This window comes from Triticum aestivum, chromosome 5B (genome assembly GCF_018294505.1).
Source record: "Triticum aestivum cultivar Chinese Spring chromosome 5B, IWGSC CS RefSeq v2.1, whole genome shotgun sequence".
Classification (NCBI taxonomy): domain Eukaryota; kingdom Viridiplantae; phylum Streptophyta; class Magnoliopsida; order Poales; family Poaceae; genus Triticum; species Triticum aestivum.
Genome location: NC_057807.1, coordinates 513,247,764 through 513,256,983, shown reverse-complemented (window position 1 = coordinate 513,256,983; position 9,220 = coordinate 513,247,764).

The window sequence follows — 9,220 nt, the reverse complement described above, 5'->3', positions numbered from 1 at the left end:
CGACCTCCTCCAGCCTCCACGGGATACCGTCGACCTCCTCTAGCCTCCACGGGCTCCTGTTCATCCAGCCTCCACCGCGCGCTACTCCACCGGCTACTGTTCAACCACCCCTCCACGGGCACCCCTCCACCGTCTACTGTTCATCCAGCCCTCCACACCATGGGGTCCTGTTCAACCACCCCTCCACGGCCACCCCTCCATCGTCTACTGTTCATCCAGCCCTCCACACCACGGGTTCGTGTTCATCCAGAGGCAACGCCACCGCTTACTGTTCATCCACCCCGCCCGCAACGCTCACTGTTCATCCCAGAGGCAGCATCGATCGGCTTCATTAGCAGCAGTAGCGAAGGAATCGCTCCATCGGGTTCAGTTAACAGCCATCGATCGATCGCTCGGGTTCAGTAACGCGTAGCCTGCAGTGCAATCGCTCGGGTTCAGTTAGAGCCCAACGCCTTGCTCGGCTTCAGTTAGAGCCAACGCCTCGCACACACGCGCATACGTACGAGAGAAACGCGCATCGCTCCGCCCCGACCTCCCATCGTAACTGGCAACTCCCTGAAATTTTCCTCCCCCTCGCTTCTACCACGGTTTTTTCCGTCATGGACGGCCCAAAGAATGTCATGCAGCTGCGTCTCCGGCCCGCCCAGGATGAAAAGCCCATTTTCTGTCATGAGTTTTTGTAATAGAAGTAGGAGCCCACCACATCTATGATGATATCGGGTTTTGTCACAATTATCGTCATAGAAGTGTCATATGTATGACAGAAAAACAAATTTCGTTCGGCCCAAAATGTCATGGATGTGTCTTTTTTTTTGTAGTGCACCATGCCTAGCCCATGCCACCACATAGCTTGGTTTGTAAGCTACCCAAGGTAGCTTACAACCAACGCCACCACCACCCATGCCTACTCCACTATATATAGCCATCCATCCATCCATCCACACAATCACACGCTCACGGGAGCACCACACTCCCACGACCACACATGGCCAGGCACATGTGCCACACTAGCTAGCTAGCTCCCATTGCTAGTGATCTCAGATACAGCTCCAGGAGCACTCTATACCAGATATACCAGATATACTCAGACATGTAGGAGTAGGGGTATTATCTCTCGGAGAGCCCCGAACCTGGGTAAACTACCGTGTGCTATTCGCATACCCGCTCCCGGGCCTATCAGCAGCAGTCTTACCCTCACACTAAGACCTTGTGGCATCTGTCGACTCACACCCCCCCGTGAGAATACCACGACACAGAGTTTACCCCTACTCCAGTGGCCAAACCCCTATTAGAACTGCTAACAGCCCAGCGTCAGGTACTGTCTATGATATCAATTCAAAATTTGAACTCCTAAATTTCTGCATGTGCCTTACCTTCTCTCTTGTATGAAAACTAATTTCAGATGAATCTCCTTGCTCAAAGGATCATAGGATCTCACGACAATACTGGGCTCTGCATTGCTCTTGTCAGTACCTCTTGCCCTTTGTCAGCATACCTACACTCATTGCTGTTTGATTATGTAGCATCACTGTAAATGTTCGCTTCTTTATCCTCCCTTTGCTTGAAATTATAAGATCTATATTTACTCTTAGATAAATGTAGAATTAACACAATGGTTATGAAGTTTTGGATTGCTCATGTAAGTACCTATTGTCATGTACTCCCTCTGTATCTAATTAATTGTTGATCAATTGGATGTATTTAGAACTTAATAGTGCTAGATACATCCATTTGAGCGACAACTAATAACGTACGGTGGTGGTATTACTGTACATGCATGCATCGCGAGATAGTTGATTGTCTAGCATTACTCTGCATCTTATCTGCCCTGTCCTCCACTTTCTCCAAACTATCATATCTACATTTACTCTTACCAAAATGTTGAATAAAGCAAATGCCACTGCACATGTTGATGTCTGCATTCCTCTTGTCAGTACCTTTTGCCTTGTAACGATGTACTTAATTAATTGCTATTTGATTATGTATCATCAGTCTGCACCTGAGCTTCATTATCCTCTATTTCTTCCAATATTATTTGATTTATATTTACTCTTTGCAAAATGTAGAATAATGGCAATGCTTATACAGAATTTTCTTTGGGGAATTTATTGAATTATCTTTCCATCAACATGGAGAAGGGCTTTGTCCAGCCCGTGTTAACATGTAATGTAAGTTCATCCTTCTCAAGCCTTCAAACTTTGTTCTATTATAGATTTGGATAGGCATCATTTCCCCCACTGCTGTTTACATCTGATTGGATGTTTGCAACAACTACTAGTTTTAAATTGTAGTTGTAAAAACATGTTCCTTATGCAGAACAGATCCATTTATTTGCGTATATAATTGTGAAACCTGTTACGTGTCTCCTTGTTTCTCTTTCAGAGTCGTATCTCTTATGCCAGGCAGAACTTTAGGAAAGATAGTGAGCCAAACCATCTTGAGGACAGCGAGATGACGCCAAGGTCCTGTCTTGATGAAGACAGTGAGTTGAAGCTACTCACCAGCACGTGTGAGACAACCTCTGTGCAGTCGCTGCCTCAATCAGTTCGACTTCTTCAGTCTCAACTTAAAGCGGAAAGGCTTGCTTCAGCTTAGATCCGACTTGAAGTCAAAGATGTAATGAAGAAGTCAGGGCCGGGGACTGCCTTGTGCACTATGGTGCCATACAACTAGGGATGAAGCATCTATCATTGACACAACTAAGGTCTCATCAGCTTGTTCGGCTGCCTGCGGGGCCCGAGCTTGCGAGGTCTAGTGCCTTCTGAAGTGCTCCCAGTTTTGTATATTGTTTTGTCGACACGTTTATATGCACTAGTGGCGACCTTTGATGCCCAGTGTATGTAATCCGCGGTCATGTTGTGCTTTATTATCACCGGTAGCGAACTTTGATTCCCAGTGGATGTAATATGCCGTAATTTCTTTATTGTATAGTGTAGGTTTATTCTTTGGTAGGTATGCTTTAATTTAGGCCGAAAGGTTCAATGGATCTCATTGTTGTCAGTCTTCAGGCCGACCCGTTACTCATATGGGCCAAAACGTGGGCCTATAATCATCTTGGGCCGTTAGCAGGTTTAAACCTATAGTAGTTTCCCGCCTTTAACAGGCCATGGGCTACATATTTACTGTAGTGACACTGGGCTTCCTACAGGCCGTAGAAACAATGGGCCTTCTACAGGCCGTAGAAACAATGGGCCTTCTACGGGCCGTATCATCAATGGGCCTTAGACGGGCCATATGATTGATTGGCCAAACATGGGCCAAAACAGACCGCATTATGGCCGTAAACAGGCTAGAGTTGGAGTCGTCCGTTCATGGGCCGACCATAACGGGCCGTCGTTAACAGGCCATATTTGATGACGCTATGAAAACGTCCCAATGTATTAACGGGCCACAAACAGGCCGATTGTAACCACGGGCTGAATTTTGCCCACAAGCAGAAAATGGCAGTAACGGGCCGTAAGTAACCGAATGCTGGAAATGAGCCCAAGAATAAATGGGCCCTAAGAAGGCCGAAAAATAACATGGGCTGCAAACGGCCCAATGGATTAATGGGCCATTAATGGGTATAAAGTGATACACTGTTCATTATGGGCCAGTTTCACCACGGGCCATTAATGGGCCAAGAGTTACAAAGGGCCTCATATGGGCCGAAAGACGTCATGGGCCATACATGGGCCGGAACTTAAAATGGGCTAGAATCATATTGGACGGCTCAGATGACGCTACTGGGCCTAATTCGGATAGGTCGTAATGGGCCCTGGGTTAGCAGGCTATAAATGGGCTATATGCGAACATGCCGTTAACATGCTTTCCATGGGCCGGCCCGCCACCTTTTGACCAAGTCAAACGGGCCGGCCTTTTCATAGGAATGGGCCTCTGTTTGGCCGTGCCACGCGTCGACGTATCATAGGCGCCTTCGGTCCAATGAGTGGATGACATCTGTCCCAACGGTGAGCGGACACGTGTTTCCTCCAACCAATGATGATTTTACACATGGAAAATCCCCATTGGTCGGGCTGTTAGCGGGTTATCGGATCGAAAACCGGACCCGATAGCTTAACAACATTCCGTTATGGTGGATGCCACGTGTCGGTCACCCTTGACGAAAGCACTTCTGTGACGCGCGATTTATCATCATGGAAGTGGACACTTCCATGATGATAATTTTGGTAATGTCATGGAACACTTCTACGACAGCACAAGTATGACTATCTTGATTCTGTCATAAAATTGTCATGGATGTACATGCATGACAAAAAACGCGACCTACTGTGACAAACACGTATCATCACGGAAGTGTATTTTTTTGTACTGATATGTGGAATCTTGTACATCAGGAGCGGTGTAAGCATCATCTTGTTATACAACTTCATTAAACGAATTCCTCTGCTCAAACCTTTGCAATACTCTCCAGTCATCGCTACGTGCAAATGTGTCTTCCAAGAAAAATATCTTTGTTGCTTGATTTGCCAAAAGAAAAGGCTCGTTGGTCTGGTACGCCGCCTTGACATTGATGGATTTGAAATAATCATCAGCTCTGGGTTTTGCGATCCTAGAAAATAGGTTATACCAATGACAACACAACAGAACCACACACCGATGATCCTCGAAACTGGAGATATACTGCAACTGAACAATGTCTGTTTTGTTAGCATACATTTCAGTTGTCACTCTGCCGTACGTATCCATGCTCATGATGGCACTATTTTGTGTCTTCCTGCCTGCATCGCGTGCAAGGGTGTTGTAGCGCACATCTCCAACAACACAAGATTCATAATGTCTTACCTGAGTATCATGACCCATTGCTAGTGCGTAAAGGGCATCATCAACTGCCTGCCCATCCTCCCGCATCTTCTTAACCTATGTTTAGAAAATAGACAAGCTGATCATCTTATGTACTTAATATATTAAAAAAACTCACAGTGCAATTCAAAAGCTTACATGGCTCTTGAACCATTTCGCAAATCCTGCCATAACTAGTTTGTCAATGTTTCTTGGATTTCGCGGTAGTAACTCATTTTTGTAGATGCTGCAAAACATAGTGACCGCGTCAAACATCTAAATATGTAAGAATGTGATGCAAGTTTAGTAGATTACAATGTATAAGCTGCAGTACTTAGCACTTACTTGATATAAGGTAGTATCTCAGGACAGTTATTCAATACATACCAAACCATTTTGTCCAAATCTTTAGGTTTGTCCTCTTGTCGACTCTTCCCTGTAACTCGAACAGAATAATCAAAAACATTGAGCCTGGGATTGTCTTCACCCACCCCTTTGCTAAGCTGATCAGCTGTTTCAATGTATTTTGAGCAGAATGTCAAGGCTTCTATAGCAATGTAGGCCTCTGCAATCGAACCCTCATGTCTAGCTCTGTTCTTGACATAGCCCTTGAAAGTGCCTAGCCGCCTTTCAATAGGGTACATCCAGCCATACTGTACTGGACCTCTAAGTAGTGCCTCATCAGGTAGATGAACAGCCAAATGCACCATCACATCAAAGAAGGCTGGAGGATATATCTTCTCAAGGTCGCATAGGATAGTTGGTATCTTGTCTCTAAGACGCTCCAAAGCATCTATCTTTATATTTCTACTGCAGAGTTCCCTAAAGAATTGTCCCAACTCTGCAACTGCTCTGTATAAGTCAGGGCGGCCCAATCCTCTAAGGATAACAGGCAAAACCCTTTGAAGTAGGACGTGGCAGTCATGACTTTTCAACCCTTGTACCTTGTTTCCATCTGCACTGACTCTCCTTTCAGGGTTGGAAGCAAATCCATGTGGGAATCTCACACGTGACAGGACCTCGTAGAATTCTTTTTTTACCTTGTCCAAGACGTACACAGCTAGTGCCATATCCCGTGGTTTACCTTCATCTTACACCTACAAATCCTTTCTGATATGCAGATGTGTCAAATCAATCCTAGATTTTAAGGTATCTTTCGTCTTGCCTTCAATATTAAGAAGTGTGTCGACAGTGCTGTCACATATATTTTTCTCGATGTGCATCACATCAAGATTATGCCGCAGATCCAAATCTTTCCAATACACCAAGTCCCCCAAAGTGGACCCGGGGGTAAACAATAATCTCTCTTCTACCTTGCCACGCTTCCTTTTCCCGCTACCATTACAAGGATGGTTTCCTCGTGTAATATGCCTGACCTTCTCTAATTCCACTTGCAACTCATCGATAGTGAGCCTCTTTGGCGCATCACGGTTTTCATGCTTTGCATTGAACACATGTTTTCAGTATTTTGTACGACGTTGCTTGTCCTTGGCAAGGAAACGGCGGTGTCCAATGTAACAGATCTTGCTAAGTATTGCGTATGACAGCGGATTCCTGTCACAGCGAACACATGCATTGTAACCATGTGTCATTCGTCCTGACATAGTGACCAAAGCCGGATAATCATGGATGCACCAAATTATAACAGCACAGAGAAAGAAATCAGCTGGTGGGCTGCTATATAGGTCTTGAGTGAGAACACCCTTCCACTGTCGGATCACGGGTTCTGGCAAAACCCTTGAGGTTCGAACTCTGGGGTGCGCGCGAAGTTCTTTCCCTCCTACCGATCTACACCCTAGCTCACTAAGGTCTCACGGACGAACTCAACGAACTCACAACACAAGGGACACGAGATTTATACTGGTTCGGGCCACCGTTGTGGTGTAATACCCTACTCCAGTGTGGTGGTGGATGGATTGCCTCTTGGGCTGATGATGAACAGTACAAGGGGAAGAACAACCTCCTGAGGTTGAGGTCTTCTTGTGCTCTGTGAACTTGTGGGTGTGTGGATGGAGTGGATCCAGTCCCAGATCAGTTGCCCGTACTATGGTGGCTAGTTCTACTTATATAGGCCCTGGTCCTCTTCCCAAATATTGAGCGGGAAGGGAGCCAACAACGGCGGCCAATTTGAAAGGGGATAGCTAGTACAAGCTATCCTGACAAAAGTGGTCTTCGCCTGCAAAAGGCTCTGGTGGTGACGCCGTCTTGGGCTCCACGGTGACCTCCATCCTGCTAGCCTGCTGGTCTTGGTCTCGTTGCACCGATATGGAAACCTTTGCCTGATGCCTCGGTAGTCTGCGCCTGCGCTTGCCCCCTCAGCACCAAAGAGGAAACAAGGACGCTGTGCGCGTTGGCGCCCGCCTGGCGCCTGCCTGGTGTCGATCGTCATGGCTGACATCACGGGAACCTCGCGAGGTTTGCCCCGCCTTGATATCTCTGATCCTCGCGAGCCTGCCTGGAGAGGCAACTCCTGAGGAGGTCTTGCGTCATCCCCCTCGCGAGGCTTGGCCCCTCGCAAGGGTCTTGAATGCCTTGTTGATGAAGATGGGCCGTACAGGCCCGCTAGCATAGCCACGCCGTGGGCCGCACGCAGGCAAGTCTGGGGACCCCCGTTCCCAGAACGCCGACAGTAGCCGTCGGGCCCAAGGTGCGCTCGGGCTTGGCTTCGAGGCGAAGCCAAAGGTCAAGTACGAAGCACTGCGGGCCCCAAAAGCCTGCGGCCTCGGTTGACTCATGGCGGTTGATTGGTGCTACGTCTTGAGCTAGCGTTGGTTTTCCCTGAAGAGGAGACGGTGATGCAGCAAGTGTAGCGTAAGTATTTCCCTCAGTTTTTGAGAACCAAGGTATCAATCTAGTAGGAGGCTCCTCAAAAGTCCCACGCGCCTACACAAATAAACTAAGAACTCGCAACCAACGCGATAAAGGGGTTGTCAATCCCTTCACGGCCACTTGCGAAAGTGAGACCTGATAGAGATAGTATGATAAGATAAATATATTTTTGGTATTTTATAATATAGATGCAAGAAAGTAAAGATGCAAAATAAAAGTAGATTGAAAGCAAATATGATAGGAGATAGACCCGGGGGCCATAGGTTTCACTAGAGGCTTCTCTCGAGAGCATAAGTATTATGGTGGGTGAACAAATTACTGTCGAGCAATTGATAGAAAAGCGAATAATTATGACATTATCTAGGCATGATCATGTATATAGGCATCACGTCCATAACAAGTAGACCGACTCCTGCCTGCATCTACTACTATTACTCCACACCTCGACCGCTATCCAGCATGCATCTAGAGTATTAAGTTCATAAGAACAGAGTAACACATTAAGCAAGTTGACATGATGTAGAGGGATAAACTCATGCAATATGATATAAACCCCATCTTGTTATCCTCGATGGCAACAATACAATATGTGTCTTGCAACCCTTTCTGTCACTGGGTAAGAACACTGCAAGATTGAACCCTAAGCTAAGCACTTCTCCCATGGCAAGAAAGATCAATCTAGTAGGCCAAACCAAACCGATAATTCGAAGAGACTTGCAAAGATAACTCAATCATACATAAAAGAATTCAGAGAAGATTCAATTATTATCCAAAGATAAATCTGATCATAAACCCACAATTCATCGGATCTCGACAAACACACTGCAAAAAGAGATTACATCGAATAGATCTCCACAAGAGAGGGGGAGAACATTGTATTGAGATCCAAAAAGAGAGAAGAAGCCATCTAGATAATAACTATGGACCCATAGGTCTGTGGTAAACTACTCACAACTCATATGAGGGGCAAGGATGTTGATGTAGAGACCCTCCACGGTCGATTCCCCCTCCGGCAGAGTGCCGGAGAAGGCTCAAAGATGGGATCTCGCGGATACAGAAGGTTACGGTGGCGGAAATTGTGTTTCGTGGTGCCCCTGGATGTTTTCGGGGTCCGTATGTATATATAGGAGGAAGAGGTATGTTGGTGGACGCCCGAGGGGCCCACGAGACAGGGGGGCGCGCCCTTCATGGGGGAGGGGCTCCTATCTCGTGGAGGCTCCAGTTGTTTCTTGACTTGCACTCCAAGCTCTCCGGATCTTGTTCGTTCCAAAAATCACGTTCCCGAAGGTTTCATTCGGTTTGGACTCCATTTGATATTCCTTTTCTTCGAAATACTGAAATAGGCAAAAAAACAGCAATATGGGCTGGGCCTCCGGTTAGTAGGTTAGTCCCAAAAATGATATAAATGTATAAAATAAAGCCCATAAACATCCAAAATAGGTAATATAATAGCATGGAACAATAAAAAATTATAGATACGTTGGAGACGTATCAAGCATCCCCAAGCTTAATTCCTGCTCGTCCTCGAGTAGGTAAATGATAAAAAGAGAATTTTTGATGTGGAATGCTACCTAGCATAATTCTCAATGTAATTTTCTTTATTGTGGCA